Source organism: Choloepus didactylus, chromosome 2 (genome assembly GCF_015220235.1).
Source record: "Choloepus didactylus isolate mChoDid1 chromosome 2, mChoDid1.pri, whole genome shotgun sequence".
Lineage (NCBI taxonomy): Eukaryota > Metazoa > Chordata > Mammalia > Pilosa > Megalonychidae > Choloepus > Choloepus didactylus.
The window spans coordinates 207,771,281-207,799,245 of record NC_051308.1 but is presented as its reverse complement, the minus strand read 5'-3'; the positions used below and the strand labels follow the sequence as shown (position 1 = coordinate 207,799,245).

At 52.3% G+C, this 27,965-nt stretch overlaps 1 protein-coding gene across 4 annotated transcripts in view; it reads right to left on the bottom strand.

Annotated features, from left to right (window-relative positions):
* Positions 1-27,965, bottom strand: part of HIVEP3 (HIVEP zinc finger 3) — a 508,675-nt gene that overhangs the window by 134,109 nt on the left and 346,601 nt on the right. The window contains exon 1 of one of the 4 annotated variants that reach the window (XM_037827531.1): positions 6,510-7,321. The exons of the other annotated variants lie outside the window; for them this stretch is intronic. The gene's annotated coding sequence lies outside the window, so the exon portion shown is untranslated. Of the gene's footprint in view, positions 1-6,509; positions 7,322-27,965 lie in introns of those variants that run through there. 4 annotated transcript variants of the gene reach the window in all.

The window sequence follows — 27,965 nt, the reverse complement described above, 5'->3', positions numbered from 1 at the left end:
ACAGCCCAGAGTCGGAGCTGCCTGCTTGAGGTGGCCAGCTCAGCCAGAAAAAGAGGTTTCCAAAGCCCTTCTCTTCCCCATAAGGGGGAAAAATATCTCCTTAAATGACTCTATTCAAATCTATGCTTCCTTCAAGGCTCTACTCAAAAGTCACCTGATTAGCGAAACCTTCCCTGAGCAGCCTGCATTCTCTTATCTAATCCTTCCCCTGGGTGCTCCCTAACACCTCATTCGGCTTTATCTTTCTCCATGGTACTTAACCCCCTTTGACATGGTACCTACTTAGGGTCATGATCTGCCTACCTCCGCTGGCTCATAAGCTCCATGTGGGCGCTGGTTGTTGTCGGCTTTGCTCACTGCTATGTCTCAGTGCCCAGATGAGCGACTGGCCTCTTGCCTCCAACCTGGTAACCCAAAAGCAACGCTCTACACCCAAGCATACTACGGATCTCAAATGAGAGAAGAGCTATTTGGGAAACAGGTGGCTTGGAGCCTTTGGGGACTTCTTTAAGAAAAAAAGAACAATGCCCTTCTTTTAACTTAATTTAATGCTGCTAATGTTCCTTCCCCTGCCTCCTCTCCCATGAGTGGCTCTGACAATTAGAAACCACAGTCTCCTCCTTGTCCAGAGCCTGTCTGCTGGCCTCTCCGCATAATCAATCCCAAAAGAGCCCAGGCTAGAGAAAGCCGGTGAAATCCCCACTCCACTAATGTGTGCACTCACTCTGCACTTACACAGCTCAGGTCCACAGCCTTCTCAGAGCAGGAAGAAACCAATGGCCCTGCAGGTGAGGACACTGAGGTCCAGAGAGGGGAGGGAATGGCAAAGGACACACAGCGACTCAGTGGCAGATCCAGGAACAGAACTCAGGACTCTTGGCTCTGCACCCTGGGTCCTCAGTGGGCTGAAATTGCTGTCAGGGGCTCACATTTCACCACAAAGCATGGGCTTATTGATTTGAGCTCCAGGCTGGCTGCCTGCCCACACCTGACCATTCCTGGTACTTGATGAGCTTGGGCAGTGATGGGTCGAGATGACTCTCCAAAAGCAGCAATGTGCAGGAGAGCAGAGGCAAGAGCCAGACGGAAAATAAATGGGAAGCTGAATTTGTTGAGGGTCAGGTACTTTATATTATCATCTCACCTAACTCTCATAGTGCCCTGCAATGGTGTTAGAACCACATTTTATAAGTGAGAAAAAGGAAACAGTGAAATGAAACACTGCCCCAAATCACAAAGTGGCAGAGCCAGCATCAGAGATGAGTTCCTCCTGGTTCCAAAGCCCTAGTTCTCTCTGCCTGACCACTCAGTCAGTGACTCAGAAACCTAGAAGGGCACTCCAGGGAGTGGGGAACCCTAAAACAACAAAATACCCCTCCAGTGACATAGCCAGAATAATCCCATTCTAGAGACGGAAAACTGAGACTCGGAAAAGAAACCCAACTTGCCGGTGGCCACGTGCTAGTGGATGGTTGGATTTGCCAGACTGAGTTTCTGAGGACCCAGGCTCCCTCCTAGTGCTTGGCTCAGAGATGACAGGAAGGGCTCAATCCTCTGTTGATGAACAAATGAATGAAAGACAGAGCAAGGCTCAAAGTGTAACTTCCTCAGACTCCCACAAGTCGGGGGTTTATCCTCAGCCCCCAACTGCCCCACATGCTCACTGGTCTCAGGAAGACGAGGCTGAAATAGGTGAGGAGGCCCAGACTGAACCCACCACACACCTCCAAACCTCATTGCCCTCTCCCTGAGCCCACTGCCCCTTCAGAAGTGTGGAAAGTGAAGCTGACCCCGTCCCCATTCAGCCCTTAGCTCTCTCCCAGAGCCAGGGAGACGGGGGAGCTGGTAATTCCTTGGCCTGAGGATTGCTGTTTATAACATGCAGTGTTCCCTTCTCTCAAAATGCTGGTGTTTAGGGCAATTTTATTGACCTCTTTAGTAACAGCCAACTGACAAATATCACAGTTGTTTTTATTCTCACTGTTGATTTTTCATAACAATTGAAGATGTTTATTGCTTATTGTTCACCCACTACATACCAGACAGAAATGTCCAAGAAGACATCTGAAATAGGCAGTCTCCTGTCTCCTGTAATCCATACAGCCACCCGCAGCTAAGCAGGAGCATTCCCTATTACAGATGAGGAAGCCGAGGATTAGGAGATAGCTAGAAAGCAGGACACACACACTCAGGGCTTGGAGCTCCATCATTTGTACTCCTGCCATGTGGCTGCCGTGGGGATGGGCCTGGGGTGAGGAGGCTAGGGCCGCAGCCAAGGGCGGATGGAAACGACAGGCAGACGGGAGGCCTGTCAGACTTCCTGGGCATCCCGCTGGCTGGGCTTCTCATCCCAGGCCATGCATCTCACAGCCAGGCACTTTCTCTACATGCCCAAATGCGAGCCAGGCAGTCTGGGATGGAACTCAGAACTCTTCTGTGAAAAGCCCTCAGGTGATTGCAATGGGCATTGCTGGTTAAGAACCACTGCTCTTAATTCTCGGGAGATTTTCTCACATCTACACCCTCTTCTGGAAGACTCCAAAAACGTTTCTAAGGAAATTCATTCATTGGTTTACAAAGGATATCATGCTTCAGAACCCCTGCAACCTTATAGTTCTAGGATTCCCAGCAAAGCAACAATAATTCTGGTCATTCACAAATAGGGTGTGAAAGTTTGTCTTTATTAACCAGGGACATTATTCTCAAACAGTGGGATGTTTTTGAAAGGACTATGGAGCCCCAAATCCTAGCTCTGCCCTTTACCAACTGTGCAACCTTAGGCAAATGAATTCAACAAAATAATCATTAAAAGCTTACTACGTGCCCCTCAACCCTGGGCTGGGGTAACTGGGGACGCAGTAGTGGATTAAAGTCTTCTCTTAGCTCTGGGGTCCTCACCTGGCAAATGGGAGCCAACAGTCAGTAAGTGCCTACCTCACACCAGGCCCTTTGACAGGCACGTTCTCGCTTCCCGGCCAAGAGCCTCAGGAGGTAGGTTCTCATGTAATCCTCCTTTGCAGTTGAGGAAGAGGAGGCTCAGGGGAGGTAAAGTGGCTTGGATGAGCCCACAGCAGTGTGTGGCCATCGTCTGAGCTCTCCCCCCACCCTGAGCTTTTGGGTTGGGGATGTAGCATCCCCCACCCCCCACCTCCGGCAGATTATTCCACAGAGCCAACAGGAAAATAGGAGAGAGTGCTCTGTGGCCGATCAAGAACTGCACAGATGTATTACATCATGGTTATTAATAATGGAAGCATCACAACTAATTCACAATCACTCCAGATGGACCACCTGAATTGTCACAAACCTCCTGCAAACACAGCATCAAATTCTGTAATGGTAGAGTTGGGAGAAGCCTGAGAAGTCCAATCCTTTCCTCATTTACAGGGGTGGAGGACGGCCAAGATGGGGGGAGCAGCCCCTGTGACAGCAGAAGCTGTCCTTCCCTGCCTCCCCAACCCAAAAGCCCAGGACACTCCCAGTTTGGCTTTTTTGAACCCAGAAGATAATTAGGTCCTAGATAAGGCACCAGCAATTACTCCTTCAAAGGCCTGCTGACTGGGAATCTGCAGTGAATTCCACAGTCCCTCAGCCCAGCTCATTCCTGCCACAGGGCCTTTGTGTCTGCTGTTCTTCTGCCTGAAATATTTTTTCCCCCAAATTTTTGCACAGTTGTCACTTTGTCATTATTCAGGTCTAGAAAGAAATGTCAACTCTCAGAGAGGCCTCTCTGATCTCCGTCTTTAGCTTCCCCATTCCTCCCTGGCATTCGCCATCACACTGCCTTATGTGAGTTCCTTTATAGTGTGTACTGCTATTTAACATTATCCTGTTCATTACTTTTTATTATCTCTCTTCCCACTGGAATGCAAGCTCCATGAACAAAGGATTAAGTAGTTTTCACTGCTGCAATCCCTAGAACAATCCCTAGGACCCAGCAGGCACTCAGCAAACATGCTCCGAGAATCCTCCTTGATAGTGACCTGGGTCACAGCCATCCTCGCAGCCAGCAGACACTCACTCACTCACTCACTCATTCAATAAATCCTTGCCGAACCTCTCCTCTGAGCCAGGATTCCAATGAAACAAGTGAGACAAAGTCCTTTCCCTCGCAAAGCTCTAAGAGTTGATTAAAACAAACACGGTAGTCAAAGCCAGAGCTGTTGCAGTCCCTCCCACCATGTGGAACCAAACAGTAGCTGACAAGAAAATGGCAGAAATTGGGAAACCCTGAGGAAATGCAGCACCTGGCTCTGGAAGGGTTTCCTACCTGTTCGATATTCTCCATGGGGAGCTAGCGCCAGGCACTCCCACCAACTCTAGGGATGGGGGACAAGAAGACATGCCCCTTACGATGAGTGTCTTCTGGCTGTACAGGCCTAAAGGTTGGCAGGATGGATGTGTGTGAGAGAGAGCATGTAGAAGCAGGTGTGTAAATGTAAGAGCAGGTTTGTGTGTGTGTGAGTGTACAGGAGCTAGTTTGTGAGTGGGTGTATGTGTGTGAAAGTGTACAAGTGCACGTGGGGGGTGGGTAGGGGGAGATAGTTCTGGCGCTAGTCTGAGCTCTTCATCACAGGTTCCACAGCTGGTTGAACTTTACATGCTAACGTTCCAAAAGCAAATGGCACATAGCAAATACTCAATCATCATTTTAATTGGTTCTTCATTCAACAAGTCATTTAAACTTTTTATATTTTTCAATATATTCTGCAGGGTGTCCACATAAAGCAGCAAGATTGGTTCCAGAAGAGAATTCTCAACTTCTGGATGTTACTGACTGGGGTGACAGCACTGGATAGGGAGACTGAGTGCTGGCCCCTATTTTACCACTAGCTAGTGGGTGATCCTCAACCACTGTTTAGCTGTGTGATCTCAGACAAGCCATTTAACCTCTCTGGGCTTTTGCTTACTCTTCATTCAACTGGGCAGTAAGAACTTAGCTCTCAAAGTTTGTTTCCAACTCCATAACACCACTTGAGCTCTATCGGTAGTCCCTGGAGCGCGTTTCCTCGGAGAACAAACATATACGCTTGAAAAGGGCTCCTGGTTTGACAAAGTTAAACAGATTCCTTTACTGCAGGACTTCTCAGAGCCTTTAACTTCCCAATATGGATTGTGATTTAACAGAAAGGTAATAAAGCTTTCAGAATTTGCCAGACTTACATGAACAGGGAAACCTTTCTATGTGGAGCAGTTTTGAAAACTAACGCTCCATGGAACATACTTTGGGAAATCTGCTAGCAGGTACACAGAACATTTATTAATGCCTTTTTTTTTCTTCAAATGACAGACCAGAGACGGTGTTTAGTCTCTCTAAGTCACAGAGCAGAGCCATGTCAAATACAAGCCTAGAAATCATCCAAACCTCAGTAAATGGCATGTGCACATGGCTTTACATTTCCAAACATTTTTACTCACTTGATCTCTGACTACAGTCCTTAGGACCCTCATCTCCATTTTTCAAATGATAAAACGCAGCCTGAAAGGGATTAAGGAATCTGCCCAGGGCCACAGTGTGATGGACCCATAACTTGGCTCTATCAGTGTCTCCTACGTCCTTGATCAAACACTCAATAATTACATTATATACACATATATATTTTTTATAGATAAACAATTGTGGTCATGGTGAACAATGTCCCTTGCAAGATGCTGTGAGGCTGATGCTACCTGCACCTGTTCTGAAGTCACCCCCACTGGTGTCTGGAGCCCAGGCACCCAGCACTGGTTGGGGAGGTGTGGGAGAAGGTGCCAGGCGAAATACCCACAGAGCTGCTCTGTCAATACCCAGGCTGTGAGGCTCGGAGCAGCTCCCTGCACCACACCCTCCCTGACCATGCCAGGTACAACCTCCCTAGGCTTGTATCCCCTGTGCCAGGTGCCCTCTATTACTCTGCAAGGGGGGGGGGGGGCGGGGAGAAGCCAGAGCAGTGCTAGTTTAACTCACTCAGAATGAGCCGGAGGAGCCCAAGACTGGTCGGCTTTGACAGTCTGAAAGTGCCACCGCCTCCAGGGGGAAGCGTGACTGGGGCTGCCAAACCCATTCAGCAGTTCCCACCGAGTGTGCCTGAGCGGGTATGAGAGTATGAGGGGTGAGCGGCGTGGCGGGGTGAAGGTCTGCGCCGGGTACAGGAGGCTGGGTACGACAACGGCGAAGGAGGCTGTGCCAGGCACGAGTGTGCGAGAGAAGTGTGTGAACGCGGGAACGCTTGTGTCATCCTAAGTGACAGAAGTAGTGTCTGGGAAACGCAGGCGGAGAGCGTGTGCACCGGCCAACCCCAGGCTGCGATGGAATAGCCCCCCCACCCCCGCCCCCCGTGCACCAAGGGTCCGGGGAGTTGACGTCTAGGCGCTCCTGCACCGGCGCCCAGCCCTGTCCCACCGGCCTGGCGCCCGCCAGTCCCTCCCCTCCCGGCCCCAGCCAGGACTGCCAGCCCGCTCGGCGGTGCCCGCTCCAGGGGCTGCCAGGCCGCAGCGGGGAGGCGGCACGCGGAGCGCTCACTCCTTACCTGCCGGGCGGCGGCGGCTCCGCTCCTCCCGGCTGGGCTGCGCCGCGCTGGACTGGGCTGCGCTGGGCTGCGCGCCCGGCCTCCGCGCGGCTCGGCAGCGCCCGCTCGCTCGGCTCCTCCCGGCTCGGCTCCGCCCGGCGGTGCCCCGGGCGCTTGCTGGCGGCCCACGCGGCGCGGGGTGGGCGCGGGGCGGGCTTGCGGGCCGGCGCTGGCGGCGGGCGCGGCTCCCGGTCGCCCCGCGGCCGCTTGGAAGCTCCTTATTTGGGCAGTGATGTCAGGGGAAGTCGCAGAGGCCAGACCACCCACTTCTTTCCATTCACTCCCCAGAGTTTCCTGTCGTTGAGCCTGGGGGACCCCGCCGCTCGCCCCGGGCGCCTCTCCGACCCGCTCGGCCTCGACTTGCCCGGCTTCGCTGCCGGGCGCTGGGTCGTCTCTGTCAGCCCGGCTGAGAACCCTCCGCGGCGGGGGTCACGGTGGGACCGGGGTGCGGCGGCTGCGCGGCTGCCGGCGGGGGGGGGGGGTGCTCCTCGTCTGGGGAATCCCCGGCTCCCCGCGGTCGCGGGAGGGGGCTGCGCGGCGGCCTCTTCGGTGACAGGCCGTGCCACTCCGGGCGCCGCCCCTCTCTCCGCGCCCGCTCCGGCTCCCGCGCTGTCATTTCCTCCCCGGCCCTCCGGGGAGGGCAGTCAGGGAAGCCCCGGTCGCCGCCGCCGGACCCGCCGCTTGGCGCCCCGCCTCAACCGCACCCGGGACCGGCGGACGTCCATCGCCTTCCCCAAAGTGCTTGAACCCCGCCTTCCTCCCCAGGGCCAGCCCTGCTCCGGGAAGCCCGAGCATACCAAGGCGGGAATCCGCCTTAGAGCGCGCTGGGCGGGGCGGGCCTGCCCGGGGCCTCCCTGGGCTCTGGCCAACGGTGGGGGGTGGTACGGGGGCACCCGGGGCTTCCCAATGGCCTGACTTTACCAGAAGCTGCTGGATCCCAGGAGTCGGGGCCTGAGTCACAATGGTCTAAGCTCTGGCCAAGCCAGAACTCGCACTGGGGTAAGCCCCTAACCAGGCCCCCACCCTCTGCTTTCCCAGGGAAGGGAGGAGAAGCCAGACTGAGATCCCATCCTTATCTGTATTTTACAGATGCACACACTGAGGCCCCAAAGGTCAGGTGATTTGCCTGTGGTCACACTCTGCCACCGCAGAACCAGGGCTGACCCTGAGTTTGGCAGACTCCAGGCCTGGCCTGTGCTGTCAGGGAACAGCCTAAGGGGGAGATTATGGAGCCTGCTGCCAACGAGGACTAGAGTGACGGAAGCTATACCTAGGGTACAAAATTGAAGGAGTTACTCAGATCATGCAAGCGTGAGGACCCACAGGGTAACTAACCACTAAGCTGGCCAGGGCTTCCAGGAGGGCTCCTGCCTTCCCCTGGCTCCGAATCATGGCCTTGAATTCAACCTGCCTGCCTCAAGGAGTGGGTTTCTACTGAGCAGAGGCTGTCTGGGCCCAGGGCACAAGGCTAGTGGCCCTAGGGATTTCTGTGCCTTTTCCATACAACAGCTCTGAGCAGAGCCCCAAGCTCCCTCCACAGCCAAGTCAGATCAAACAGATCCCTTCCCAGACTGTGGGCTTTAATGGAGGGCACCTTGACTCCCTAAGGGGCTCCATACTCCTAGGTGCCGGGGTTGAGGCTGCCGAGGCTCTAGAGATTGCAGGGAGTGAAGGGAGGTTTTACTACAGCTGGGTGTGGGTCTGCACACTCCCATGCATGCCACTGCACACCCACTGACAATGCCAGTTGCCAGGCCTCCCAGCTGTTCTGTAGACCAACCCCCACCTCCACCCCCACCCCCAGTCTACCCTATCTTCTGTCAGCTCCCAGAACCCAATCTCAGTGGTAACTGGGGCATCTCTGCTCTGACAAAGCCCCAAAGGGAAGGGCCTTGCTCCCTGATCAGGCATGCAAGGAGCCACTGACCAGCTGCATTTCCTACCGCTCAGTCGGACTTGCCCTTTGCCAGCCTGCTCCATCTGTCCTGAGGGGGTGACTTTTTGCAATTCACACAGAGGTTCAAAGGAAGGCCTTGCCCCTGCCCCAGGCTGAGTGGCTCCTCCCCTTTGAGAGATGATCCTGCCCCAGAAAGCCTTCCTCACTTCCCAAAGGAATTAATCAACTTCCTGTGCTGTCACAGGCAGCTTGATAGACAACCACCACCCCAAACTGTACTCAGTTGCAGGGGTAGGGGGTGGGGGTCACCTCCCCCACCTCCAGATTGGGAACTGTAGGGCGCTTTCCATCTTGATCCTTTTCTCCTCCCAGGAATGATAACTACAAATGTTTGTCAAGTGAATGAATGAATCCTGGGAGGCAAATTCCAAAAGCAAACTGACCACAGGAATGGCAGGGAATGGCAGAATTATCCAACTCAGAGCCATGGCTGAGTTTCCCTGGCTGGGGGCTGGGTGGCTGGGATGGAAGGCGGGTTCTTAGTTAGACTGGACTGGATGTTCCAGAGGTTGGGCCAAGGCACCTTTCCTGGAATGGCTGCCTGCTGAGGCTCTCTCCTCGGACTGCTCCTTTGCTCCAACTTTCCATAGCCTAGGATTTCTCTCACCAACTCCTTTCTCTAGGCCAACTCCTCTGAAGCCCCCAGGCTGTCTAGGACAGCCCCACTCCAATCCTCAGACACACATTAAAAGGGAGAAAGAAAGGGATGAATGAAAGTGCAATTTTTCCAGCAACTTCACTGTGCCAGATGCAGTTATACTTGATTCCCCCTGAGCCCTCCAAAGGCCCTGCTTTTCATCTCTCAACCACACAGGCCCTGTCCCGCTGTGGCCATCCTCCAGGCTAGGAGTGTTGGCCTGGGAATTCTCACCTAGCTCCTCCCAGAACCAAAGTCACCTGGCCTCCACCTCCAGACTCAGCCATCACCCCAATTCTGATGGCAATTCCTACTTCAAACCAGGAGGTCTTGAGGGCTCAGGCCTCAGAGCTCCAGGCTGGTCACAGGGTGGGGGCAGGCAGTCCTGCCTTGAGGCTAGCTGCCTGAGTCCCAACTGCATCTTTCCCACCCTGCAGCTGGATGAACCCCAGCTCAGAAGGCAGGTGATGCCAGGTGCCAGTTCCTTCCTATCAGCCCCATCCCCTGCAGGTAACTGGGCCAACTCTTGAGAAATTCCCAGAGCTTCACCCTGGGGGCCTTCCCGCATTCCTTCATTCCTCAAACATGAATCAGGTACCTTCCCTGTGCTGGGAACATACAGCATACAGACCTGTATTCTAGGAGCTCCGTCACAGAATGGAAACTGATAGGTGAATAGATCATCCAATGCAGCCTAGTAAAGGCTACACAGCTGTTTGCCAAGCCTGGGGATCAGGGACTGGGGAAGGTACACAGCAAGTGGAGGGAGAAGTGAGGAAGATGAGAGTCATTTTACTTCTGGGGCTACAATTCGGTAAAACCATGGTCCAGGTGTCCCAGGCTGGAATGCTGAATGATTGTTTCCATGGAAACGTCACAGACTCACATACATTCACACACACAGGGCTTGGTTCTGCTGTAAAGCCAGCTGTAGAGACTTCACAGGCTAAAAGAGATTGAAGCCGAGGGTGGGGTTGGCATCTGATCTGCCATCTAGAAGACTGTCTCTCAGAAATTTCGTTTCCAGCTCCTAAAAACCAAATTAGAGATACACTTTTGGAACACACTATGGTGCTTGAGGAGCTGGGGCTGCTATACTGTTCTTGGGAGAGCTTTCAAGGTGGAGCTGAGCAACCTGCACCGGGGGCCCTCCAGGTTAGTTATTTATGTTTAAGTCTTATACTTAGTTGTGGATCATTGCCCAACTTATTCCCAACCCCTATGTCCCTTCTATCCCCCTGGCTGTAGATATAAGTCCCTGGATACCGATGCCTTGTGTTTTACTGTTTACTTGTGTGTGTGTGTGTGTGTGTGTGTGTGTGTGTGTGTGTGTGTGCATATGTTTGTGGTGGGAACTCTCTCCATGGATCCGTTGCACAAGAAGCTTCAGACCTTACTCCTAACCTAGGTAACCATTTCCCTTGTGTGACAGAGACCTGGAGACGCTTACAGTTTATGGAACTCACCTCCTGGGGTTCCAGCAGACTCAGGCCCAGCCTCTCTCCCCAGCCTGAGGACCATTTCCAGTTTCCTGACTCAGTCAGGCACTTACTTCATCCTTTGCCTTATGCTGTGGGTGACAGCACAGGACTCAGAGCCACACATCGTGGGTTCAGACCCCAGCTCCATGCTTAGTAGCTGTGTGACCTGGGGCATGTTACTGGGTGTTGCTGGTCTTGACTTCCTCATCTCACAGGGTTGCTGTGAAAACTTAACAAGATAGTGCCATAGAGCCCTTGATAGGGTACGCAGCACATAGTAAGTGCTCAATAAACTGCAGCAATTATTACTTTGTTCCCATATTGTGACTTCAGTATATTACCCCAGAATCTTCCCCCTCCTGTGCTGCTTATTTTCATTTATGGGGGCACACATCATTCCAAACCCGAAGCCACAATCCCTCTTCTATCTCTGCTGCTCCTGTCCAGGCTACCATCATCCCCCAGTTACAACAGCTTTCTCCCTGGTCTCCTTGCCCAGCCTCCCCCGCCAATCCATTCTCTACACAGGTAGAACTCGCTAAAACAAATTCAGCTGGGTCCCTCCCAGCTAAACCAATCCTGCCTGTTAGTGTCTTCAATAACGGAGCCTCAGTTCAAGTTCAAACCCCGCTTCTTCTGCACCATCCCATTCACCCTGTGCTCCCACCATACAGAATCTCTCACTGTTCCCGAACTTGCCAAGTTTTCCAGGCCAGCTCTGAGGCCACTTCCTTAGTAAAAACTTTCGCAGCCCCCCAGCTGGCTTTGGCTCTGTGAGCCCCCAGCATTGGCACAGACTGTCCTGGCTTGTGCCTCACCATGTGCAGTAGTTTATTCACGTATGTGCATCTCTGTGCATAACCATGTGTTAGCTTCAAGAACGACACAGGTGTTCAGAGCTGCCTAGACAAACCACTGCCCCTCCAGCCATCCAGGTCTAGTAAACAACTACATGAGGCCAGTTGGTCTCAAGCCCACTGGCTAATTTTCCCCAAACAGCAAAAGCATCCTCCCTTCCTACACTTCTGACTGAGAGTTTGGCCCAGCCTGAGCCTTTCTGGCTTTTCACCATGTTTCTGGGGACTCCCATAGGGCCCAGGGGACCCCAGGTGGGGAGGGCGGGGCTCTGGGTTCCAGGAAATCAGAAGATTAGTCAAGTCACACTCCCTTGGCAGCTGCAAGAACAGGTTTTCCCCAAGCCAAGGGAACAACTTGCAAGATCACCACCAACAATAAATTTACTGTGCACCAGGCCCTGAGCTCGCCGAGGGGAGGTGGAGCAGCAGAGCATCAACTTCTAAGGCTTGAATTAAGACAGATCTGGGTTCAGGTCTTTGCTCTGACACATCCTAGCTGCTCAGCAACCAGGAGTCTTAGTTTTCAGAGCTGTAAAATGGGGAGTTTAACACATCTCAGAGAAAAGTTTCAAAGACTAAATGAGAGTTGATGAAATTAAAGGCAATAATGCATTTTAAGTGTTAAGAACAGAAGCTGGCATGCTGTAGATGCTAAATAAAAGATGTCCTCCTTGCACTCCAGCTCTTTGGGAGATATTACGATGAATAAGATTTAGTCCTTGCCAATAGCTCATAAAATGAGGGAAGGGGGGAAATAAGGATTAAATCATACCCCATAAACATGAAGACAAGGTAAAGAGTAACAGGTAGGTATGACAAGGAAAAGAGTTCCAGGAACAGTACAAGGGAAAGGGAAATTCTGGGACAGCCTTGAAATCTTCTCCCCTCGTTTGACTTTCATTCAACCATGATTGATACCACCCCTGTGGCCAGCCCAGGGTGAGGGGCTGGGGTGGGAAAGGGTGGTGGAGGACAGGAAGGGATCCCACAGCAAGAGAAATGAGGCTCCTGCCTGCACTCTGGTTTCAGAGAGGCTTTGCACGCTTTGGAAAATAACTATGATGGAAGTGAATAAAAGAATTGAGTGACACAGAAGACACAGAAAGGGAAGGAAAGATGCATAAGGGAAGGGTGAGGGTTGGAGTGAAGGCTACTTTTAGGAGCTTTCATCCAGTAACAACAAAGGGGTCTAGAAATGCTCTTGTCCCACTTCCACCCTCAAGGCAGGAGGTGAGAACTCCGATCCCTCCATCCCTTGGCCTTGGGGACTCCCACATGGAATCCCGCCCAGGGAAGGGCCTGGCCCTGGGCAGACAGCTCATAGTCCCTAAACACGACATGAATTTTCATCCTCCATGCCTTTGCTAATGCTGCTCCTTCTACCTGGGATGCCTTTCCTTAGCCTCCTGTCCACCTGGGCCTCCATCCCTTCATCTCCCCCAACAACTCACCTGAACTACTTCACAAACTCCTCCTATAAGTTCCCCTTCAAATGTCATGTTTTCCTTATTTTTTTTCCTGACCAACCCCTACCCTCAGCAAAATTAAATACCCCCTTCCTCAATGCTCCCGTAACTTCCTTTGCATACACCATTGAAACATGTATCACATGATAGTAAAGTATTTATGTTTAACACCCCCACTAGGTTGGGAGAGCTCTGAGGGGTCTATGGCCAGCACCGAGGAAGGGCCCAGTAAACAGGGCGCCTGGGAAAGCTTTCTCCCCGAGCTGCCCATAGCTGTGCAGTATGGTGGCCTTTCTCTCTGCCTGGGAATGTAGATGAAGCCCCCATTGATCCCTTTAGGCACTTAACACCCATCAGCAGCCGCCAGCCTTCCAGCCTGAAAATAACCCCTCTGAGGGCTGTCTGCCTCCAGGCCTTCCTGCGAGTATTTTCCGCGGCTTTAGCCACCCCTGGCCCCAGACCTCTGACGGGGAGGATGAGCACCCATCACTGGCCTGGGGCAGCGGCTCCCTCTGGGAATCACTTAGAGAGGTGTGGGTTAGGGAAGCTTGGGAGCAGGGGCAATGTCTGCCCGGGCAGGCAGGAAGGGCTGGGAGCCTGGGGGAGGAAGGAAGGCGTGTGGGTTTGATGGCTGGACTGTCTGGGGTCTGGGCTGGGCAGTGAAGGGTCAACAGTTTGAAGATGGGAGGAAAGCTCAGGCATGAATTCCCTTGGAGCTCAGGAGGGCCCCAAAGTCTTTTCTTTGGAGCTCTGCTTCTCCAGGAAGTCTCTGACATAGGTGGGCATGTCCCACCTCCTCACATCTGGAGGAGCCCACTCATCTGGGAGTGCCTCTTGGCAAGATGGGCACTGGTGTCACTCCTCTGGGGACCCCTAGCACCCAGTAGGAGTCCAGCACCTAGTAGGTGCTCAACGATGCTGTGTGAACAACCGGATGCCTCACGCTTATTTGGGCAGCCCTTCAGAGGTTGGGGCACAACCACACCCATGCCCTCCTCTCACCTCCCAGGCTCTGTGAAAGGCAAGACAGGGACAGTCAGCCCCCCTGGTGAGCAGAGGCCCAGGGAGGCCAGAGGCAGTGCTGGCAGCAGTGCCCCCGTTTCCTGGACATGGGCTTCCTCTGGAGGAGCCGTGACCAGTGTCTAGCAAAGGCAGGTTGCCGCCCAGGCCCAGGTACCTATACCTCCTCTGACTTCATACAGTCTTTGGCACACGTTCTGTGGATACCCACTATGGGCCAGGGACTACAAGTTCTAGGGACTACAAGTCTATCAGTGAAAAAAATGGACAAATATCCCTGTCCCGTGGAGCTTATGTTCTAGAGGGAAGAGACAGACCATAAACAAGAAACATAAATAAGCGAATTATATATTGGGCGATATGGACTATGGATATAAAGGAGAACAGCGTAAGGAGGTCAGGAGTACAGGGGTGGGAGGTGAGTCACAAATCTAAATAGGGTAGTTAGAGTAAGCCTCATAGAGAAGGTGGCATGTGAGCAAACACTTGAAGCAGATGAGGAGGGAAGCCACGCAGGGATCCAGGGAAAGCCCTCACCGGCAAAGGGAGCGGCCCGTGCACAGGCCCTGCTGGGGGAGCCAGCCTGGCATATTCCGGAGGGTCCTGCAGACCACTGCAACAGCTGCAGCATTAGGCGAGATGAATGAGGGCTGTGATTGTGGGCTCGGCTCGCACAACAGACCTCCAACGGGTGCCACTCTTCCCAGAGCGCAGGGCCCAGCTTGGGCAGGCCATGAAAGGGCCAGACAATGCCTGCATGGAGGAGGGAATGGCAGAGAAACGAGAGGCGGGAAGAGATTTTCCTTGGTGACCATCTCCCTCGGCTGCAGCCTGACACCCCCGCTCCTTTATGTCACCCCCAAGGGCCTGTTTCCTTGCTGCCTGAATTTGGAGTCGGGCTCCAGACCTGCTTGGAAGCTAATGGGCTGGGTGATAGTGGACAGGTTGTTTAAACCTCCCAGGGGTCGTCCAGCGGAGAACCCAAGGGTTCTCCTGCCTGCACCTCTATAGTCCCCTCTCAGGGTGAAGCATGACGGGCAGGCCGTGGCGCCCTGGGCCCGCAGCTGGCTGTCATCCTGGCTCCACGGCCTCAGCAGGAAGGCAGGGCTCTGCTTTGCCTCCTCCACACACTGACAGATGTAAGAAGCGGATCAGCTCCGGCAGCCTAGATGAAGTCGCAGGCAGCAGCCTAATTTTAGATTGAGCATCTGCTCTCCGGTCCCAGAGACGTGGCTGTGTCTGGGATTCGCTCCGTCTGGAATTGTCAGTGAAACAAATCCTGTTCTGCAGGCACAGACGCTGGTGGTGTCCAGATCTGAGCTGGCCAACGGCCCCTGCAGTGGGAAGGTCCCTCTGGGAGCTGTACCACCCCTGACATCACCATGTCCCCCTAATGGTCTCTCACCTTCTGTATCAGGCCCATGACCCCTCCCACCCTCCTGGCCACCCTGGCCACTGGATCCTTGCCTGGACCCCCAATTCCCAGGGGCAATACCCTCCTTCATCCCTCTGGACTCAGCTTCTCTGTCCTGGTGCTGCTGTCTCAGAATCCTCAAGAACGATCTGCCCGTCTGTCTGGTGTGCTCAGCTCTGCCCCCGTGGATCATAAGGAAGGCTCCATTTGTGAAGGGCCAACTTTAATCTCTCAGTTAAGGGCTTTACACACATCATGTTACTTAATTCTCCCAACAACTTTCAAGGTGTTTATTATTTATCCCATCTCACAGGGGAGGAAAGGTGGGTTCGATGAGGTTAACTCACCCTTGGCCACATGGCCAGGAAGTGGTGAAGCTGGGGTACAGACCTGGCCTGTCTATTCTTCATTCTCCCACCAGGCTCCCCACAGCCAGCCCTGAGGCAGGACCCGAGCTGGTGTCTGTGGCAGAGGAATCAAGGCCTCTGGTCACTTTTTGGGGGGGAAGTGGGGAAACTGGAAGAGGAGGAGGCCTGGCCCAGGGCCCCCATCTTGATGCTCTTGAGAAAGAAGGAGTTAAAAGCTTATGTAAAGGGATTTGCAAATAGATCCTACAAAACAACATTTGGATGATTTAAATGTTAAGGAATCAGAACCATATGGATTAAATGTCCCTGGCGTTACGTATGGTTTTTTTAAAAATTAGAAGGAAGTATACTGGGAACACACACACATATAAAATATGTAAGGCCAAACCTCATTTTTAGCTTTGTGGACATGGAGTTATTTGAAAAATACGACACAGCATTCATCCGACTTCTCCCAGGCTGGCCTCCCCGCCCCCTCCCCAGCTTTGTCTTCTCCCCCACCAAGTGGGGCTGGGCTCCCTCCCCAGGGGCCCAGCGGAGAAAGACTTCCCAGAGCTGCAGGCCTGCTGCTCTAACCACAGGACAGAGTGCAGCTGGGTCAGGAACGGTGGGGTCTCTCAGATAGGTGGCCTCCGGTGGAAGGGGACAGTGGGAGAATTTGAGTTTCCTAAGAGGGCCCTTTAAGTACTTTAAAGAGTAGATGTTGAGTAGCTTGAGGGAGGCAGATGCTTTTCAGGCCTAACACTTATTGGTTCGTAAATTGCTTTTGCACCCCACTCATTTGTCCCAGCCACCTTGGGAGGAAGGGGTGTCACCACCCCCCACCCTTCACAGAAGGGGAAGCTGAGGCTCAGAGGGCTGGGTCTCTGCACAGCTAGCAGGCTGTGACCACACAGCCTCAGCTTTTCCCACCATACTTCATGGCGTAAAGCAGACCAAAAAAGTACGCATGTGTCCGCTTTCTTTAAATCTGAACGTTCACCAAAAAAAAAACAAAAACATAAAACAAAAAACAAACAAAAACAAAACAAAACAAAAAACAAATAAAAATGATTGGATTATCTCCTCAATGTAGAAGGTTTATGTATCTGGCAGGGTGTTTTGGGGACTCCCAATATACAAATAAATCAGGTTTGTTGCAGATGGCGTTGAGCATGGGCAAAGAGTGTGTAATTCTATTTGGGAAAATCCAGACTATTAGAAATTGCCTGGTCAAGCTCTGGCAGGAAAAAGAAAGGATGAGAACTGAGAGTTGCTCTGTGCCAGGTAGCATGTGGCATGCCAGGTACATGGCATCTCACTGAGCCCTTGTTCCTGCCTATACAGAAGGTGGAGATGGAAACAGCTCAGAGAGCTTAGGGGCTGTTCACGAGAGCACAGGGTTTCTAACGCCGGCTTCTCTGGCTCCAAAGCCAGTGCACTTTCCCTAAACCAGGTTGGCTGGGCCAACCTTCCCCAAAGGTGGCTGTGGCTCAGCCAGAAGCAGGGTTATCAGGGGAATTAAATGCAACACAGACATAAACCCAGGCCCTGCGCCAGGAGGGCTGGCGCCGAGTCTGTCTTGTGTGTCCATCTATCCCCAGTGTCTAGTCCGGTGCCCAACAATTGTTAAATGATCATTAAACAACTCGATGTTCGAAGAGGAAGGAGGCATCCGGGAACGGTTACTCTCTCCCTTCTCTCTGCTCTGCCCCTCACTCATGCCATAGCTTTGTGGACACAAATGAAGGCCATCCCACTGAAGCATTTGTCCTGGTGGCATTTCATCCTGTACCCTGGGACCCATACTTTTAGCCTGTCCAGAGCTCTCCGGGTTCTGATTTTGAGCCTGGGATATTTCCAGAGCACAGAAACTCTCAGGGCAGGAACTGGGGAAAAGAGGAAAAAAGGCCACAGGAATGGGGGCAGAGAGGGTGTGAGATGGCCTTGGCCTAGCTCCCAGCTCTGGAACTTCCTCCCTGTCCTGTGCCCAGGACCACTCCAAAGAATGGACATCAGATCTGACCACCGTGTTTCTTATAATGGCCCATTTACAAGTCTCCCTATGTCTAGTATCGCCCCACGCCTATGGGCCACAGGCCACCAGGAAAGTCCTCACATTGGAATCAGATTGTCATCTTTCAAATCAAGAACCTCTAATGAGTGCCTTTGCCTTCAGCCTTTCCCAACAAAAGAGTCCATGGTCAAACACGGTGGGAAGAAACTGCCTACTACACAGAGTTCTTAGAGATTCCCACTGTACATCTGCAGTTGAAAAACCCTCAGAAGGCTGGTCAAGAAAACAGCTCTTCTTTAACCCATGCTTACTGGAACAGAACAAGAACTTTCCCCTCCTCCCAGTACAGTCCCCATCCTCTGCACTCAATTTCCAGGCACACAGAATTCTTAGAATGCAAGCCACGTATAGCTGAGGAGACCTCTCTGAGGCATTCTCGTGGCTTCTGATTTACAGAACCCATCCTTCAGTGGGTGTCCCTGTCTCCAACCAGCACCCAGAGTTTAACCTGCACCCCCATGGGCCCAAGCTCGTCCTGCCTGAATCCTCTAGTGGCTTTCTACTGCTTTTAAGACAAAGATCAAATTCCTTTCCGTGGTCTCCAAGGCCTTTACTGGCCCTGCCCACCCCTCCTGCCTCATCTCCCCTTCAATCCGCTTGAGTCACAGGGGCCTTCTTCAGTTCCGCTTTGCCTCAAGGCCTTTGCACATGTGGTGTCCTTTGCTTGGACCACTCTTCCTGTACATTCCTCCTTATCTAGCTAACTCCTTTCCAACCTGCGGATTTCATCCTGAATGTCGTTTCCTTAGGGAAGCCCTCCCTGACCCCTTCCAACCAAACTGCGCCCTCAGTTATACACTCCCACAGTATATCTCTTTAGAGCCCATCAATTATCCACATTTGTGTCATCTTTTTTTTTTTGCATCTAATCTTTTGTCTGATGACTATGTCCCCTTAGTGAAATATAAGCTCCGTGATTAGGGGAATCTAACACAGTAGCTGGCCCCCAGTGGGCTCTTTGTGAATGCTGAGCTTTTTGATCAGAATCCTGGTCACACTGCAATGTTCTTACTGATGTGCTGTCTCCACTCGCAGCCTGCTGAGCCCTGGGAAGGCAAGGAGAGTGTACCGTTCATCCGTGAGTTCCCTGCACCTGGCTTAGGATGGGGTTCAAACTCAGCACTCAGTTAAAGCCTAGAGGAGGCTAAAGTGGGCAGGAGTTTTGGGTGAGTCAACAGAGAGTGGAATAAGGGATCAAGCTCTGCTGCTGAGAGCTTTGATACAGTTAATGTCACGGAGCCAAAGTGACACTGAAAGTCCTGGGGGCTGGGAACAGCTGGGGAAATGCCAATGAGTGCCACACATCACCCCCTCCCACCCCACCAGCTGTCAATCAGGTTTTCTCAGCGTCCCCAAGAGACCTGGGGTGGGGCCAGAGATGCCGGAAAGGTCACGGTCACCTTGATTTCCTCCTCCAGCAGGATGAGGTGGAAGAACAGGGGACTCAGACTGCAGACTCGATGGTCTCGGAAATTCATTGCGAGAACATAACAAGGGCACCGAATGCTTTTGAGCCTCAGTTTCCTCATCTGTGAGGTTGAAGGGATGAGTCGTTAGAAAATGACATGTCATATTAACATTGACTGAGCTTTTCACCCAATCCTAGGGTAATGGACAGCATTGCCTATTGTCTGTCAGGTATCCTCTCTTACTGCTCTTCAGGTAACAGTATCTCAGGGATCCAGACTCCCCAGCTCCAATCATGCTTCAGATGGGGCTGCTCATCACAGCACCCCACCACCCTGACCACAGCAGTGGGCAGGCCACCAGCTGTCCAGCCAGTCACAATAGCTCATGTGATCTGAGCCAATCAGTGCAGCTCCCTGGGATTTTTCACACTGTTACAGCTGGGAGGAAAGGATTCTTTTCTATTTGGGTCACTAGCTGGGATGGTGAAGGCCAGGAGCCACCAGGGACCCATGGCCCTTCTCTACTCCCTACAGGCACTTGGTGATGCTGTGTGGAGGGAGAAGCTCCAAGGCAGCAGATGAGACTGAGATCAATCCAAAAAAGAGCAAAGGTAAGAAGTGTAAGGAAAATAAGGGTCTGATAAGGGTCTGAGACCTGATTACAACACATCAGCTTCTGAATCTAACCATGCCTGAGGTCCAGCCACCCATGCATCCTAGTAAAATGAGACAACGGGACAAAACTCAAGCTCTCTCTCTCTGTCTCACTCTCAGTTTTCTTAAACCAGTTGGAATTAGGCAGCATCTGAAAGACTACTGCCCAATATATCCAAGTTGCAAAGTCATCCCACAGTACTAAATAAATAATCTCTGGAAGGGCAGTGGTAATGAAAATGAACATGCACAGAACCATGCCCTAGTCTAACATGCCTCATGTGTGTTATTATGTTTAATCCTTGTGACAAGCCTATGAGGTAATAGAGAAATATAATGGTGTGAGGGAAGACAAGGGACACTAGAACAGGAAATTAAAGACCTCAAAGCTTGTCTCCGCCACTCACCAGCTGTGCAATGTTCAACAGGTTTCTTAACTTCTCTGCGCTTACCTTCCCTTCTCTTTAAAATGAGGTAGTGATGGCTACCTCAAAGGCTGCCATGAGGGATGATGAGATAAAATAGATGCAAGAGACTAGCAGGGTTCCTAGCAGGGTTCCATTTATTAAAGAAAGCCTTAATAAATGTTAACTAAGCCTGTTAAATCTAAAAGGCTTTTCTAGAAAGATAGTTCTGTATGTCTTGTTTCTATGAATTAGTGTTGACCGTGGGTAAAAGAGGGGAGGAATGTGTGACTACCTCCCAGGAAAAGTTCAATATCGGGTTCATGTCCGCCGTTGGCTAGGCAACTGCGACTCTCCGGTGGAGTAAGGCTGACCGAGTGGGTCTGCTTCCCTGCTCTTCTGGCAGTCACGTGAGCCCACAGGGATGGCAGCTCCAGCTGAGCGGTGATGGGTCGCCAGGGCAAGGTGCCCCAGTTTACTGTTTCCAGATGGGCCTCTGTTGCTTCCAGATCCCCTGGACAGTGTTGAAAGGAAGGGCCAGGACTCTGCCAAAGCTGAACTTGAACCTGAGTCCCCACCTAATGGGTTGTTGGCTTTGCTGGGGTGAGGCGAGGGCAGGCCCCTCTGTGCTGGGCTCTCTGGAAAGCTGGACAGTGTGTGTTGCCTGCCAAAGAGCAATTCTGAAAACTGCTGCTCTGAATAATTATTTTGGTTCCATTTTGCAATGTGGCTGTGGGGGAGATTTCCATCGAGTGCGGTCTGCAAGGCGATTCTCATCCGTTGTTTACTCTCTGCAATCCCCACAGCCTGTTCCTGGCAGGCATCTGTGTCTGCTGCACTCCTGGGCCACTGGGACCTGGAGGCTCTGCTCCAGAGAGAGGCTGAGCAGCCCGGCCCCTTCGTTGGGGGCCTGATTGTGACAACCCATTAGGCAGCTGGCCACCAGACCCACAGGGCCTCCCCACACCCCAGCTCAACCTTGCCCTCCTTAGCCAGCCCTGGCCAAGGCTAATGCTGTTAGGAACCCCACTCCCACCAAGTGGGAGGAGACTGTAATTAGTCGAGCTGCTCTTGGCTAGGGGATCAGAATTCCTGCAGGACTGCAGAAGCTGCCTTGTCCATTTCCTCTTCCCAGGGGTTGCCTCCTGCTTCCACTCCTCTCTACGCACCGGCCTCTTGGCTGGAGCTGCAACCACACTGCAGGCAATATTCAGCCTGAGCAGGACCACTGTCTCCCACCTCTTGAGAGAGACCCATCCCCATGGTGCCTCCAGGTTACAGTGATGGAGACAATGGCCCTACCTCCTTGAGGCCAGGTGCCCAGTGCTGCCAAGGCTCCACATTCAGATTATACAGCCCCCAGCCAAGAGGCCAGACCCAATCTCAAAGAGGAGTTAGTTTGAGGTGGGGGCCTCAAGCATGCAGCCAAACAGGCTCACCCCAGATTTTCCAGGAGAGATGGATCAGGGGGAGCCAGGTCTGGTGATCAAGACAGAAACAGCAAAAAGAAACAGCCAAACATCCTGATGATGTTTCCAGGCTTGGAATTCTGTGCTTGCAGGATGGGACCCATGGTCAGAGAAGAAGCTGCCCCCTGGGGGTGGACCACAGGATCCTGGGCAACGGAAGCTCTTATCACAGATGGGCATTTAGAACATTAAAGACCCTTGTGGTGGTGGAGGCTGGACAAACTTTGTTTTTCCTCTCATTGTTTCTCACCTCCCCCAAGTCACTCCCCAAGTTCTTTAGTCTTGCTTCCAATTCTGTTGGATCCTAGAGTTTCTATGATGTAGGCCTTCTGGGACCCCGATTTTATGGGTGAGGGAGCTGAAGCTCCAGGAGGCTGAGGTTCATGGTCAGGGTTACAGAGCAGGGTGGGGCAGAATCGGGAGCTGTACTCTTTTGACCGAACCCAAGTCCAGGACACCACACCCGCTTCTGAACATAGCAAAAGCAGATCCCAGCTCTCCAACTGGGTGCCTGGAATTCTTTTGCCTTCCTGTACCTGCAATGGAAGCTGCTGGTCCCTCCCCACCCTCTGCTAGTGGCCCCGAGACCAGCTGCATGCAACGGGGTGTGGCTGAGACGACTGTCCTTGTCTTTGGAATGGAGGGCAGCTGAACAGCTCACAAGGCCCTGAAGTCTATGTGGCTCCACTGGCACCACGTGGATGAGGAGCCTCAGCCGTTCCCCCCCGAGCTCCAGCCTAGGCATGGGAGGATGTGGGCAACCCAGGTCCAGCCAGGGCTAGACTGTATTTCCTCACCATAAGCCATGTGCCCTGTGGGTGTCCTGGGCTTGCCTCTGCTCACCTGCCGTGGTTGTCTTCTAGTGTCTTTGTGGGGATGGGGTGTCTATCTGGGGCTCTGTCTCGAGCCAGTCCTTCTGCCGTAATCAGAACTTCAGGCCCAGCTGGCTTTGCTAAGGGTCTGCACCTGTCTGACCCCACAGCTGCTCCCTCCAAGGGCCAGGCCCTGTGCCCCTTACCCACCAGCATCTGAGTCTGGATCCTGCCATGAAGGGGAGATCAGCCAGGACTGCTGGGCCCCTTCTAAGAGACACTGGCTGTCACAGCCAAAGCACACACTGGTCCCCTGGGATGTCCACGCAGGCCCAGACAGCCAAGGCTATGACGCAGTCACTTCTCTGTGGGCCATCTTGGGGACCAAGTCAAAGACTGGGCCACTCTCCTCAAGCCAAGCTGCTGAGACCCCCAGACTGCATCAGTGTTGAGCATGTCCATGGTGACAAAGGGGTCACTCTGGCCTTGCCATACACTCTAATTCCCTTCTCCCTTCCAAACTCCAGCAGGCTAGCACCCAGACTGCCAAAAGGATGGGAAGGATTGGGGGCAGGAAGCTACCCCCAGGGATATGATTTACAGGGTCTCACTGCAGAGTCCAGCTCAGCCTGGCTCAGCCTATAGGCCCAAATCCATATTCCAAACTGTTTCTCCTTGGACTGACTGATGGACAGGCCTCCTGTCCCAGCCTGTGGAGAAGGATTGTCTTTTCTGCTGGTGCTGATGGTACACTCACACTTCTGCCCAGAAACTGCTCTGCACCACCTCATTCTCACGCTAGTTCCCCTACCCCCTGGAGGGCATCCCAAATTTTTTAAAGACAGTATGTGGAGTAGAAATCAAAAAGAAGGAACACTTCATAGACGTGTGCCTTTTATGGAAATAATCACAGCAACCAATAATTACACACTCACTGTGTCAAGCTCTAGGATAAGCATTTACCATGTATTTAAACCCCACAATAATAATCCCAGGAAGCAGCAATAATATTATTCCCACTTTACAGATGGGGAAGCTTGAGGCTTAGAGTCTGTTTTACTCTAAAGCCCTCATCATTTCCCAGAAGTCTAAAATGTGACATGCTCTCTTTCCAGCCAGCTGTCCTGGATGTGCCCAGCTTGCAGAAAGGGGCAGTTAGTTTATGCACCACAGAAGACAAGGCTCCCTGGCACCGTGTTCTTTCATTGTCACAATGCACACAACATGCGTCCTCTGGGCTGGTAGGTGCAGAGCTGGCCTGTGCTACCCCCTACAAACACACCAGCCTCCAGAGATCATCCTCTCAGGAAGAGCAGGTGCTCCAGCTGGCTGCAGGGACCTGAGGGTGGTAGGAGCCGGGAGAGAGACCGTGTGCCCAGCTGCATGTGAGTTCTCTTGCCATCACCTTGTGACAGGTGTGCCCTCCCCCCTGAAGTGGACTGTCTGCCCCTGCTGGGATGTTCCTTCTGACTACCTGCAGATCCCGATTCATTTGCAAATCAACTCGAAGCTCACCTCTGGGAATGGTGAAGCCCTGCTAAGACACAGCCCTCCCCATCAGATGCTCTCCCAGACGACAATTTCCCAGGCTATTACATAATCAAGGGAGCCCAGCCTCCATCAGCCAGGCCTTTAATTGGAAAGCTCTTTCCCAAGGGCCTCTGGGATATAACTCGTGCCAGCCCAGGCCCTGTCACCTCTCAGCTCCCTCTGTGGTCTTGCGCACACATGCGCACACACAAACTGTCACAGGCACACGTCCATTCCCTGGTGTGCAGGAGCAGCTGAGTCCGCATCTTTGGTCCACGCCATGGGCCACACCCAGCGGCTTACATGCTTTGTGCTCCATGGGAACTACACTGCCCTGATTGTTTCAGGAACCGTCGCCACTGGGAAGTCCTCTCCGACCACCTTGAGGGAAGGGACCAAGTCTGTTTGTCCCTGTGCCTCCAGACCTCGAATTGGCTCAGCCCTGAGTGGGCACCAGGATGTGTTGATGGAATGGGTTTGTGAATCCAGGAAAACAGCCCAGTGAATGTCTTAAGGTTAGCATCTTGGAAAGCTCTGCAAAAGCAGCCTTCCAGACTTCCCAGAAACATCACAAAATGTTAGCTTTAGAAAGACCTGAGAAGTAAATGCATGTTTCCAAGAGGAAACTGAAACCTGGCAGAGGACAGGTGGTCCCTAAGGGATGCAGAACCTGTTAGTGGCAGAGCCAAGGACTCAGCCCAAGCACCCCTAGCCTTCTCCGCTATCATGCTGCCTCTGAACCTCAGTAACAGGCTTCGGAAGAACACTCGGGTCAGCTCTGGGAAATTCATTTCCATCCCTTCCAATAGATGCTGATAGAGCATCCAGCACCCTCCACGCTCTAGACTTGGCCTAGGGACACAAATGCCACCAAGCCATAGTCCTGGTTGTCAAGAAGCTATGCAGACATGTACCTAAACAACTGCAAAGTAGGATGAAAAGGAAATCACAGAAACGTGTACAGAGTTCAGAGGTGTTCCGAGGGAGATGACAGAGGTCTGGGAGATGTCGTGGAGGAAGTGACATGCAGACTGGGTCTTGAATGAGACGGACAAAGTTGGAGATGGGAAAAGTGGGGAAGTGGTGGTCCAGATACAGAGAAATGTGCAAAGACACAAAAAAAATGAAATAATACAGCAAGATGGGGAACTACAGAAGCCAAGAGAAAAGGCCAAAACCCAAAGAAGAGGAGGGAACCTGCACTTTGAGGCTAGGGCAGTGGGCAAGGCCACATTAAGAAGGACCTTGAAAGCCACACTAAGTCAATTGGACTTCAGCTTGTAGGTGGAGAACCTTATAATTAGAGTCCATGTGCCCTATAACCCTCTTCCTCTGTAGTGTCACCACCCCAAGAGTGGTAGGAGGCACAAATGGATGCCATTGACACCCACTCTATTTTCTACACAGGCAATCCCCTGAGCCCTAAAACAAACTCTCCTTAACTCACTGGAACTCCTCTAAACCACTGACATCCTTGGATCTTAGAGCTGGAGCTGTCAAATGCTAAGAATTGACAATTGCAGAAATGATTTCATATTAACTTCAGAATATGGTGTCATTAGGGATAAGTCTTACAAGCAGGTTTGGAACTTTGCATTGCAAAAAAGCTCTTCTGGGGTATGAGTGAATGAAAGAGTGACTGCATGGCCCAGGGCTGGAAGTGTTCACGGTTGGAAGCTGGGAGAAGGCCCAAGTTGGCTGTGCATTGTTCTACAAGATTATACCTGCACCTGGAATAACAGGGCATCTATTAGAGACCCTCGCCAAAGTCCAGTACTCATTAAAAACTCAGGCAGACAGAACATAGGGGGCTGGGCAGAGGATGGCACTGAATGTCAAAGAATATTGCCTAAATTAGCGGAGGTTTAGGGCTTGAAGGCAGCCCTTCGTGGAGGCTGCCCCTCGAGGCCAGGCCCATTCCAGCCAGATGGAGGATCTGCCCCTCCACTGCCCTCCTGGTCCTATCACCTGTTGGTGACAATGAAGACCCTTGTAAGAACTCAGCAAGTTGCATGGGAGCACAGGGGTGTTTCTCTAGAGCCAGAGCAACTTAAATCCTAATTGGTTACTGGTCAAGTGGACGTTTGTTCTAAATTGTCTTCCAGGAAGCACTGCCTTCTGAAAAGCCCTTAACCTGACCTTGGAGACCTAGTACAAATGTGGAAACTGAGCCCTGGCAAGGGGAAGTGGCTGACCAAGGGTCATGCAGTGAGGGGGATTCGTGGCTCTCCATCTCACTGCCCTGACTTCCTGGAGGTGACTCAGCAAGACAGTCAGCGCGGGAAGGAAGTGGGAAAGGGAAGCCCAGCCTGCTAGATTCCAGGTCACCACTTTTTTAGTCCAAAGCCACCAACCACCTTGGCCATGCAGCTCTGCCCAATGCTCATGACCTCCCAGCCCTTCCTTCCCAAGGCCACAGCTGCTGACCATTTCCTCCAAGGTCAGGGTCGCTTGGCCTCTCCAGGGTCCCCCGGGGCTCCCTGCCTACACTCCCATGGCACTTCTCTCCTGCTGAGGCTGGGGAGGGGTCACCTCCTTAAACTTGGCAAGTGGCCAAGCCTGGGTGGGCCAAAGGTTCATAAATGAAATGAGATGAGGCCTTGCGCTTAATCACTAGGGCTCTGGAGCCAGTTTTCAGTTTTCATTACTATGAGCTATGGGTGCTTCAGTTAACCTCCCTGAAATTCAGTTTCCTTGATCCATAAAATGAGGAAAGAGAATCTACTTTGTAGGTTGCTTGGAGGATTAAATGAGACAATACACATAAAGCCTGCTACAACCTAAGCACTTAATTAACATTGGCTCTTGTCATCACTTACTTTGCTAGGTATGTTTGCAAGCATCATCCCATTTAATCCTCATGACAACCCTACAAATTAATATTGTTGTTCTCATTTAACTGATGAGAAACCAGAAGCGCATGGAGGAGAGGCTTCTTGCCAAGGGCACACATCTAATGACTGGTAGAGGCAGGATTTGAACCTGGCCCAGTCTGACTGCAGAGTCCAAGCACTTCCCATCAGCTACAGAACCTTCTCTTGCCACTACGTGATTGTGTACCAGCTTTGGCCCTGCCTGCTGCATACCTGTGTGGGCAGGGCCTGTCCCCTCTCCCTGGACTCTTGTCCTGGCTCTTCAACTTTCGGGGAGCAAGACTTGGAGTCTCTAAGCCTCAGTTGTCCCTTCTGTACAGTGGAAAATTGTAACCAGCCTTCTTTACAGAGGAACAAATGAGATGGTAGGTACGAAGCAGCTCTGCAAACCGCTATGTGCTTTTGAATACAAGGTGCTACTTCTGAACCCAAAACTACTATTGGGACTGGGATTGGTGCAGCCTGAAGCTCAGGGATCCAGGTGGACCAAGGCCTGCGGAAGCATCTGCCTCAGCCACCACAGGAAATGCCACAACCTCCCATAGTCCAGGGCCTTCCAAACACCGAGAGCAGCTCTCTGAGAGCAGAGAGTTGGTGGGGAGGTGTGGGGGTGGGGGTGGGAGTGTGTGGATGAGGGGGACATACAAGTCATTGCTTACTTGCCTGGGTTGTAACTTCCTTAAGGGAAAAGCCAGGCTCCCAGTACATACCTTGGATGGACGGTCGTCTACCACCCCCTCCAGTCCCACCAACCTCCCGATGGCTCACCAAGGGCACCACACTGCTTCGTCCAGGCCCTGCTCCAGCGCCTGAGGCCTCCCTGACTCCCGAGGTGGAAGAGACCATCCTCACGTCCCGCCTCATACATCATATTCCCAGTTTCTACCTTGAATCCTTTTTCGGAACAAGGCAAGGGATTGAATAAATAAATATACCAACGATTTTGCTTTCTGTCCATTTCTTTTGCTGGGTTGTAAGCTTCCTAAAGGCATGCTGTGTATTATTCATCT